The sequence below is a fragment of the Anas platyrhynchos genome, chromosome 3 (assembly GCF_047663525.1).
Source record: "Anas platyrhynchos isolate ZD024472 breed Pekin duck chromosome 3, IASCAAS_PekinDuck_T2T, whole genome shotgun sequence".
Lineage (NCBI taxonomy): Eukaryota > Metazoa > Chordata > Aves > Anseriformes > Anatidae > Anas > Anas platyrhynchos.
Genome location: NC_092589.1, coordinates 47,119,357 through 47,131,124, shown reverse-complemented (window position 1 = coordinate 47,131,124; position 11,768 = coordinate 47,119,357).

Here is an 11,768-nt window from a genome sequence, read left to right as displayed (position 1 = left end):
CGAAGCAAAAAGTATATTTAGGAAGAGAGGACACATACAACTCCACCTCTTTCTTATCATCTGAAATGAGTAGTTACTATTCCACTTGCATTCTTGATTGCATATTCATTTCTTAAGAACTGTTAATATTCCACTGATGTTCTCCTGCCTCCAGAGAAGTGCAGAGATTGCTCATCATGATCACTCTGTCTGCTTCAAAGAAGCTGTTCAGTGACTGTGGATGGAGGGAATTAGCAGTTGCTCCCCACACAATATGGAGAGTGCTTAATGGGGACCTGAAGGTGAAAAGTGTCAGCCTACTACCACCAGTTCCTTAATCATATAGCAGTACCACAGGAATGGTCACTGCACACAGATAGTTTCAGCCTGGATTGTATCTCTGGAAAACCATGCTTCTTGTTTTTTTCCTATTTGGAGTCACTCACAGAGTCTGCTCCAGGACCCACAGCAATGCTGACCTTGGTGTCAGTACTTTCAGTCCTTTGTGTGCCTGTGGATGGATACCCTTGGCTTTCCTACATGAGAGAGTTAAAGCTTGGTGATGTCAGTCTAAGCAGCAGGCTAAAGACTTCCGAGCATTGTAGGACAAGTCAGGAGAAATGTGTTGGAAAAACTGTCAGAGCAGCAGGCAGGAAATCTAGAAGCAAAATCTAGTTGCTAACAGGCTACTAGCTTCAATAGACTCTCTGTGAGAAAAGGTATTTCTTTACTTTTTGCTGGATTCCCTAAAACCAACAAGCAGACCACAATGGACTAAATAAGTCTAGGTACTTTACAAAGATATCTCAATATACTTAAATCTCAGTAATTATAAAAATAATGCTAAACATGGATTCCTCCCTGACAGTCCTCTGGAGGTATGATAGTTTTAATTATTCATCATTAAATACTGAATTAATTGATTTTTTTTTCTTAAACATCCTCTTCCAGAGGTAGCTTTTTAAGTGACTGAGAGTGTTTTTCTTAGACCAATAGAAAGAAATCCAGAGCATACTACAGAAAACTTTGGTGTCTTTTCATTGTGAGATTTCTGCTTTGCAAGGCAGGAGAAGAAAATTAAGGAGTAAAGCCACATCACATGGAGAAGGAGTGCCAGGGAGTTCACTGGAGCAGTTAGGGACCAGAAGACAAACTGGTGACCTGTTCTCCTGATTACCAGACCCTTATACAATCCAACTCTCCACATCTTCCTTTAATGATCAGAGGCAGAAGGCAGACATGCACAGCTCTCTGTCTGTTAAAGGAGCATAACACACGTGAAGAGGTTTTCAATGACCACATAAAACCCATGCTACAAAAACCTGTAATGAACAGTAATTAATTTTGACTTTCAGCACAAATGATTCTGGCTTTGTGTGTAAATACACACACTTCCCTCTGGCCTGTCTTTTTCACCGGCCAAATCTGGCCGTGACTCAGGACTGCTGTCCCCTGAGGTACTTACTGCGAGATGCAAGGTGGGGCTGCAGCCCTTCTGGAAACCACAGCTGTTTCTTATACACTGGACTGAAGACCACTGGCTTTTATCTTCCCCAGCACTGTACAAACTGACTGAATGTTGTTAATAACACAAGTTAAGCCCTTTTTGTATATATGGGCCTGCAGAAAGTGGCAGCCAAAGCAGCACCAGGCTTCCTGGTGCTCACCTAGGAGGGTTAGACATCTCAGCTGGACTGTCTCTGGCTGTCCTTATGCTGGTATCAAGGGTGTTGTAGCACTAAGAACCAGCTTCTAGGACCAGAAGGTGAGGTCAGTTTAGATAAGCGACTTACAAGAAGGCTCCTAAGGCCCTGTAAAGGGCTCAGCTTTTACCTGGAGATTCCCAAAGGAGGCATGAAGGGCCAAAACTCTCTTCTTGCAGGCAATTTATGCTGATTGTGCAGAACGGTGCTGGAAAGACCAGGAAGCTCCTGCACTTGATGCCAAGGGGTTGCACTGAGCAGGCTGCCACAGGGAAAACTGTGGAGCTGGGATCTTGCTACTGAATCTCTGTGTGAATGTGCTTGGTGTGGCTAGCAGAGTTTTGTGCATTTGGAGAGCAGGGAACTGGCAGTACCAGATTTGTCACGTAGCAGTATTTGCGTTTCCCCACGATGGCTTAGATATACATGAGTTTAGACAGCCATTGAGAAATTTCATAACTTAAAGATATGTAAATTACAAAGTATCCTCTATCAGTGGGACTAGGAGCTGAGAATATATTTGTTTACACAAAAACCTCAGGATTGTGCAAGTGTTAAGAATAGTGGCTGCATGGGGGCAGAGGGCAAAGATCTGTAGAAGAGATACTTACAGCTCCCTTAAGCTGAGCCTGTGTTGAGCCTTGTGACTGTTTTAAACTATGGCCTAATATGCACAGGCTATTTCCCGAGTGGGACTTTGGTATGAATCTAGTTATTCATGGTAGCTTTTGAGGAAATCAGGGCTGTAATGAGACTGTTTGGTATGTAATGGTGCAGGCTGTAACTTAGCTGTCAGCTGTGCAGAGTCCCTTTGTAGAGACAAAAACACAGGCAGGAAGGCTTATCTATTTCTTGTCCTTTTAATTTTTCATGGAGAACCACGAGAGAACATTGACTTCAGGGGCTGAAAGCATTCAGGGCTTGGTTCTGCAATAAGTGGAGATTAAGCCTGTGTTTTGGGTTGCAAATATCCTTTTATACTTTATGTGTCAAGGTCCTGATATGGGATTTTAATTAATTGTACTTTTAAATTTTCTGCCATTCTATTTAAGCTAAGGGTGTAGGTGCAGAATTCCAATGGACTTCAACTTTTGCTAAGACAGAGTTCCTTGGCAGCATGTGGAGTAACTTAAACCTCAGAAAAACAGATAAAATATTGCAGCCTAAGTAGTTTGCTGAAATTACAATTTGAAATGGGTAAAAGTCCTTTCATTTCAGCATTTAAACAGAAGTACATCTCTCCTAAAGATGTAATCTATGAAGCATGTCAAAGGTTTTTGACATTTGAAATTATAGCTCTTGTACCGAAGAGAGGCTGTCAATTTGTAGCTTTGTATTTTTTCTCCCTGTAAATGTGAGTAATTTCTCTTAGCCCTCAGTACATCACCAGTATATTGTTGTTTGTGGAACTGCTTGGATTTAGTAGATGAGAATCAATAAATGAACCATTTACTGGCTGTGAAATTGACTTTTATAATTGAGAGACTGCTGAAAATGTATGTATACGTGAGGAAAGCAAAAATCAAGCTACATTATATTGTATGTTTGTTGCAGGACTGAAAGAAAAGTTGATCCTTTTGGATAAAAGCCCCAGAATCACATAAAATTTTGTTGGAAGGGATCACTGGGTGTCAGCTGCTCCAACCTTCCACCCCAAGAAGTGCTGTCACCAGCAGTAAGTCAGATCAGCTATGAATTTGATTGGATCAAGTCCTGAAAAACTTCCAAAGATTTCCAAAAACAACACAACCTTTCTGGTAACCTGTTCCTGTGCTGGTTAAAGCATAATTAATTAAAACCCATATCAGGGCCTTGACTTGTAAAGAGTAAAAGAATGCTTGCAACACTATCCTCCCAGAAGGAAAATGTTTTCCTTTCTGTAATGCAGAAGTAATTATTCATGTTTCCTACTTGTCAATTTTCAATTTTATGCTAATATTCTTCCTCTTAGGAGGAAAAAAGTCCCACCTGCACAAACTTCAGAGTAATAGGGGAAAGCTCCTTTTCAATGTCACATATCAGGCACCACAGCTACTCAACTCAATTAATCAGCTAGGGTCCCTAAATGCCTTGCTAATGGAGAAACAGTGGCACTTTTAGGTGGAGATCCAGAGGAACCATGCTGCTTACAGCTGGCCAAAATGCTATTTCATCACTAAAGGTGGTGTAATTGTCTATGAAGTCAGCTGGAACTTTACTGAAGGTAAAGTCAAGTCAGGATGTTTTCTGCTCATTGTGTGCAACAGCTTGGAGTATTTTAGAAATGAGCTAAAAAGCATGATAGGATGCCTGGAACAATGTAACCTGGGCTGAAGTTAATGTTCCCATAACAGGGACACTGCAATATTTAGCTCCTGTGAAATAATGCTGGGTAGTGGGAGTTTCCTGTGGATGGTTCTGTTGATTAATCCTACTCCTAAGGCAGGCAGCCCTGTTGCTGAGGCTATTCCCAGAAACACACATACATGAACAGCATGTTCAGCTGCTAGATGCATATAAAGACAGCTTGCTGTTCCTCATGCTTCTTGGGTACCTTACGTAGCCTTTAACAGTAAGTAGTAGACTGGCTTCATAGACAAAGGAGTGGATGGTCTACAGAATCCATTTTGAAATTTATGACAAGTAGGTGGTAATGTAAATGCTTTTTAGAAATGATTGTAGGGCAAAATTAGGCTTATAGTCACAAATCTTGCCTTAGCCTTCATTTTAAGTTTATACTTTGAGTCTGTTTTCAGGTAATGGGCTGGTGCATATCACTGGGTTTAAGTAGCTCATTATTTAGAGGACTGGGAATTCAGATTTAAATCTAGGGTTAGGATATTTGTTATGATAAAAGCCTATTGTCAGTTTGTCATGGGTTTTATATACATTTCCTGTCGAGTGCATCTGTCTTTTTTTCTTGCTCCAAATGCTATGGGATTTTATGAACTTCCTTTAAGAATTCAGAAACACTTCTTAACTTGCTGCTCGGGTTTGATGCACTCTTTCTGTATGGTTGAACAATTTCCATTTGATCAATTCTCAGGTATTGAACTTACTTGACCTCCTGCCTCAGTTACTTCCCTGGACTTGCTCAGCATACTAATTTTTCTCAGTGATTCTTCCATATTTATTCAGAGGCTGAGATTCTCTCCTATGTCATGGCTAATCTTTCTTTTATCCTGCTTATCGTATCATCTTCCCCCTCTAGTCTGTGAACCATGAGTTGATAAAGAGAGAAACTGAACATAGCAGTTATAGGTGACCTGCCAACTTGTACCTGGAAACCTGTTCCTCCAGCATCTGACTCCGTTTAACTAAGCCTGGGCATGGTGAATTATCAAAGGGAGTTCTGCCTCTGACTTTCTGCTTTTCCCTAAGAACATTCTGTGAAAACCTACTTAGTATCATGAAGAATATAAAATGACAAACAAAGCTGTCTTCCAAAGGCTCAAAGGCTTGCCCTTAGAAACGTGTTAGCAGAGGCCTCATGAAAATGGAAGCCAGACATCACATTAAATGCTGCAAAGTCAGTGTGAAGATCCATGTGGGTCAAAGCAGCTTCAAAAGGATAAGGGGGGGTTAAAGCATAGGTACTGTGTCATGGCATTCTGTTCATATGTACTTACTACTTTTAGCAACACAGCAAAATCCTTTATAAACTGAACTTGTCCAATCAAGTGATCTAATTTCTATTTTAGGTAAGCTGTTGAGTATAAAAACCAATGCTGTAATCTGATGATTTGGTAATATGAAATACTGCTTTGTTCATGTGTGGCTGCTAAAATTTCACTGTGTTTAGAAATGAGACAATCAGAGAACATTTTTTGATTCTGTTGCTCCCAAGGCAGAAGGTGTTTTTTAACTAAAAAACAAACAAACAAACAAACAAAACAACAAAAAAAAAACCTACCTTTTATATTGGAAAGAGGAATGGAAATGCACAAGTCTTAGGACAAATCATTAAATGTATGGGTGGAAAGAGCTGGCTTAGTAGAACAAAATATCTGAAATAATGGTTATTAGAAAATCACTTAGTGATTTTGACTGCATATTGGAGCATGCAAAGTACTAACAGTACTATGCGTCATGATACATCAATGCTGAATTAGGAATAGAGAAGTTCTTAATGTTGGTTCAAAAAACAAAAGAAAACAAAAACAACAACAAAAAAACTCACTTCATCCAGAAACACAGGATTTAATTTTTGTTTATTTAAGCATAATTTATCTCTTTTCATAGGGAAGACCAAATTTCTGTAAACTCTGACCAGGTCTACTTAGCATTGTGCACTGAGGTGAACCTCAGAAAAGCAATCTTGTCTGCCTTGAAAGCATACTCAGGCTCCCTGTAATCCATCCTTTGACAGGAAACATGTTGAAGTATGTCCCTCTTCCTCCTTGGCATACAGCAGTTATTCTCTTGTCCCCTCGTTTTCTGCAACATGTAGTCTTTCAGATGTTACCATGTGTGGGCACCACATAGCCACCTTCCAGGAGAGCTGCAGGGAATTGCTGCAGAGGAATAGAGAACTTCAACACTCAAAGGAGTGTTTAATGCCCAGTGCTAAAGGACATAATTTATTGTATGACTACTTCTGCTTATCCTTGTTTTCCCATAAAATAGTGAGTGAATGCTCATAGATAATTGCACCTATCCATACTCAAGATCTACTTTACTCAAATTTCCTAGTCAAGCAGACACCTAGAATTACTTTATAAGCAAATAAAATACAAATGATCTCTTCATCCCACATATAAATATATTAAAGCCTTCTGGGAAATATACACTGTGATATTTCTCTTATGCTTACTCAGATGCCCTCAGTGTGAATTTTTACTAATTACCTAGAAAGTCCACGTGCACAAACCTGCACAATGTATTGGCATGTTTTTGATATGGAGTCCAGTATATCTAAGGAGTTTGAATTAAGTGGGTTGAACATCAATCACCAAACACACAGAGCTGTGCATGACACTTTTCTCTCTGTTCCTCTTAAAAGCGAATTGACAGGAAGCTTTGTTGCTGGCAGATGAGCTCTTACTGTCTGAGCGGAGGTACTATTGTTAGCATGAAATTGTACAGATTCCAGTAAGTTCATAATAAGAGGAGAGAAATCTAGGACTGTTTCAGTCTCAAAGGTCAAATATGTAGTGATGTAAACCTATGTAGTTTCACCAAAGTCAATGAGTCTAGGCCCATTCACAATAGCTCAGCATTACTGCCTGTATGTAGTTAATCTGTGATTTTGTGTTTTTCTTTTTTATTCTGCATGGCTTGGCGCCCATTGAAAGCCAAAGTACATTAATAGGACTCTATGAATTGCCTGTAAAGGCTGACATATCTTCTCTGAAGCTTCTGACTTGCTGATGAGTGTGTAGGAGTACCATGTTGTTAGGCTAACCAAAATGATTCTAAGAGTAAACAGATCTCTCCTCTTATATTGGCCAGGGAAACATAGGATAAGAGAACCAATGTATTAGGAACCTCCCTCCTCCCCCCCCCCCCCTTTTTTTTTTACTGCTGTGGAATTTAAGCAGATCCTCAGAAGAAAATAAGGCTTTATAACTCTCAGTGCATCATTTCTAGGAGAGGAGACATAGAGTTGGTCCCTGTTGCATGTTTTGCTACTTCGTATTTACCAGTACATCAGATAAAGCACAAGATCCAGTGTCCAGTCTTCCAGTGTCCAGTCTGCCTGTTTCTTCTTAACCCAGCAAGTGAATACCTGCATCGCTGGATTACAGCTTGTTCCTTGATTCCTGCCTAATGAATCTTCCAGTCTTTTTGTGAAGTGGGAGAGGCAGAGGTGGATCGTATAACATATACAGCCCATAGGTTAGCAGGTTGGGCACTCTGCTTGCAGGAGGTGAGAGAGAATTGTGCATGAATCTCTTATGAAAGAAGAAGGCATTTAATCTGTTTCTGGCAGACAGTCCTACAGAGTTGTATTTGGTACATCTCGAGACACTTGGGTAAAGTCCTATCTCTGAGGAGACAGGTGCTACAGGAAGCATTCCCTAGCCTCTTATTGCTAAGTATAGGTGTAATCTACTAACTGCAGCCATCTGGGAAGTGATGCTATTTGAAGAACTTTAAGACTCTGTAGCTCTGGAAGATGCTGTGTAAAATGAAGCACTATCCTGGTTTACATGCACTGTGCTCAATTATCCATAAACTTCATTGGCTGTTGTATGGCCCTTAGGTTTTAAAGGTTCTTGGAATCCTTTTATGGCTGGATTATTTGGAACTTTCAATAAGAGCTTCTCTTTTGTTTGACTACTTCAGATTTAAGTGCTGAGCTATCCTATATTTTTGAGTATTGTGAACTGGAATTAATGTTTCTTTCCTGAAAACCTTAACATGCTGAATTAGAATACTGAAGTCATCACAGACAAAAAAACAAACCAAAAAAAAAAAAACAAAAAACCAAAAAACAAACAAACAAACAAAACAACAAAACAAAACACAAACCCCTCCTTTGGAGACATCACATGCAACTCCAGTCAACACTGCTGAAGAAAGAGGCAGGATTGGGGGTGGGGAAGGAAAGAGGGTCTGGTAGATAGGAAGAGACGAGGAAAGCTAAACAAAGGATCAGAAGCAATGTGCTTGCTATCTACAAATAAACATGTTACAGAAAGAGATTTATGTAGGTTAAAGGACAAAGATAGTGCAAGATCAAATAGCTGTGAAGTAGCCACAGTTAAATACAGCTGCATGAAAGAAAGCTGACAAACTGTCAGAGGAATGAGATTCTAGGGTCCCTACCAGAAGGAAAATAAATAAATAAAAATAATAATAATAAAGTGACCTGAGGGAAACACAAATAAATTAAACAAACAAACAAACAAACAAACAAAAACCAAACATTAATTTATGAAAGTGACAAATGACAGCTGTCAGACTGAAATCAGTAACCCTGGATGTCCTGTTTAGTCCCTTGTCCTGTGTTAGTCTTTCAGTAAAAGGGTTGGTTTTTGTTAACTTTTAGGAGGTTTATTTCCTCCTATGTTACAAATGGGTTACAAAATATGCATTCTGGTTGTTGTTCCAGGTGCAAACTAAAATATTTAGGTTCAGTTTATTCTAGTCACAGAGGAGTGCATGTTCATGCAGGAGGACACTGTTCTAGCAGCTGATGAGCTAGAGGAAAGGCTGTACTGCTTTCAGCCCCAGGCTGTTTGAAATGATTTTTCACTGTCCTCTATCCCCTGTGCTCATGAAATCATGAAGACAGTACTTCCAGTTCTAAATATTCTAACTTATAACTAGAATAGTTGCTGTAACAGATAACATCCTCATTTTGTGTTCAAGATATCAAGATAGTAAGAATTTCAAGAACAAGAACTCTAAGTTGTCATTTGCCACCTGGTTTTAAAGATAAAAGCTTCATTTTTTTATAGTTACAAGAATAACAGCTAACTGTCATTTTTTAAATGAGAGCTGAGATCCTTGTACATGATTCTAGAAACTGGGACTTTACAAAAATACCAAATAACATGCAAGAGAGAGCAGCCTTCCTCAGCCAAGTATTTATTTTTCCAGATATATAAAAAAAAAAAAAAAAAAAAGGAAAAAACAAACAAACAAACAAACAAACAAAAAACATAGAGCAAAACAACCTCTCCAGAAATTATGATGGTGGCATGGGAATTTTTATAACCCGTCCTTCCTAGCAATGGGTTTGGAGGGACAAGCAGCCACACAGAAGTGCAATGTGACAGGAATACCAGCTTGTTGTGGGAGCAGAGATTTGGAAGGGCAGAAGGATGAGAAGCTTTTTCTGCATAGTCTTCACTCCTGGAAGTACCCAGGTCTGACACTGTCCAGACAGGCAGAAGAGAAGGGACTGTACTTGAAGCTAAACACCTGGCCCCTGGAAGTAGCAGCAAGAAGCAAAGACCTTTTCAGGGACTACCTATGACTTTAATTACTTGTTTTAGGAAACCAGGCACAACTACCACCAGTGTGGCCTGCAAATGAGCATTAGTACTTGAAAGCAAGCCAGGCCAGACTGACACTCCCCAGCTTCTTGCAGCTCTAGAAGAAGCTACAAAAGAAACCCCCAGATCCAAACATCATGTTCCAGTTAACAAAAATCAGGCTGGCACTTTTGACCATGTCCAAACAATTGAGGAGGCTGAACACAAAGTTATGTGGTCAATTAGTCAAACATAACATTGCAAGGCTTCTTGACCTTTCAAAACTGGAATGAATTTTCCAAACAGGAAAGTGTAGGAATGAAGCAGAACAAGTAATTCAGAAACCCTCTGGGTGTAATCTGCCAATGCCTTGCACCTTCAGCTTCATTTCTGGCCTCCTAGCAGAGTAATTTGTGAGTGTCAGCAGATTTCCAGGAGTGAGAGCAGAATCCTACACAACCTGCTCTGTCACTTCTGCTTGTGTGAATTAGAAGAATGGTGTTTTACCCCCATTTTACGCTGAGAAGTGTGTGTCTCCCTGTGTATCTCTGACAAGTGCCTGCCCCAGCTGGGTTATTAAATGAATGTTCACTGCAGGACTGATGCAGAGAAGTAAGGACATAAGGATAGCTGTACTGGTTCAGGCTGAGGGTCCCTCTGCCTCAATATTTGGTTTCTGACTATGCCATAGGCAAAGGCATAGGGAAGAATCAGGTTGAGGCAAGAGCGTGTGATACTTCTCTCATGTACCACATAAGGAAAACGATGTGTGGTAGAAATCTCATGTATGGGTGGCACAACTTTTACCATCAAGTCCTTTGAAGCCCCCTCGTCCTCCTTCAAGCTTTCCCATAGTGCTGAATATGTGGTTGAAAAATGGGACAAATGAAAGGGCTGAAGACTCTGAGGAAGAGTGAAATGCAGAGGATCTTTGGTCTGGCCCGCTCTTCTGGCTGTTGCTGTGTGCTGGCAGCATGTCCAGAAATGGCAGGAAGCCTCTGCATTTACACCTGAACTCGTCCTGGCCTGTGCATAACACCCTGCCCCACACTTGCCTGAAGCTGCCAATACATCTGGCCCCCAAGTAGCAATGGTTCCTGAAGCCTATATTTTATTTTTTCTCACCTTGAACTGTATGTCCCTCTGCAATAACTGTTGCTGTTTCCTCTAGAGATAATGGCTGTGGCCAGGTTTCCTGTGGCAGTTTGGAAGCAGCAGTGCAGTCCCAACAACATGGGGCCTGCTGGTATACCCACGCCTGTCATGGGTTGAAAGTCGTAAGAAAGGAATGAGATGAAAGCCCAGAAATAAACCAGGCTGTCAGTCATACACAGAAGCCCTTAAAGGCTTCAGAGCAAACCGCAAATGGTTACTGTTGGTTCTCCTGCACTGGTGCCATATGAGTTTTGGTTTGTCCATGGAGCAGGCGATGTTCTCCTCTAGAGCCAAACCTTGCCTGGCAAGTGAACAGGCTGCCTGCATTTTCATTGCTGATTGCTATTTATTTTATTTTTTTAATAGATTTCAAGTGAATCTAGCAGAATTGGCTATTAGCTTCTGTACCATCAGCATTCTCGGGATGTTAGTGCTGAAAAGCAAAATGCAGACCAATTACTGCTACATTGTCTCTGTGAAATGTTCTGCTGCACAGACAGCTTACACATATTTCACCCAAACAGCTATTTCTCCAGTCAGGCTTTTCATCTACCTATACCACTTCATGGAGGAAGGAGATGAAAGCTGCTGTCCTTTTTCTTCCTGGAATGATTTTGCAACCAAGAGTCTGGACTGGAAACACAGATATTAATCAGCTCCCAAACACCACCCCAAAGGGTAAATCTTTGCATTCAGATATTGGCTAAAGTAGGCATAAACTGGTACCTCAGTTAGCTCTTCAAGTAGCAGCAAGCAGTGCCTTTTTGGAGACTGCTCTAAGTGACAAGCAGTCATCTTTAAATTCAGGAAAATAAATAAATAAATAAATAAATATATAAAAAAAAAAAAAAAAAAAAAAAAAACACCCACATGAAACTGATTTCCCTGCTGTGTCACAGGTTATGGACAAAATTCCACTCAGTTCCCCTTCTGCCAGTAGGGGAATACATAAACACTTCACCAGTCATGAGCCAGTAATACTGTACTATTACTGTGCATATGTATATATATAAATGTGCAGTGTGTA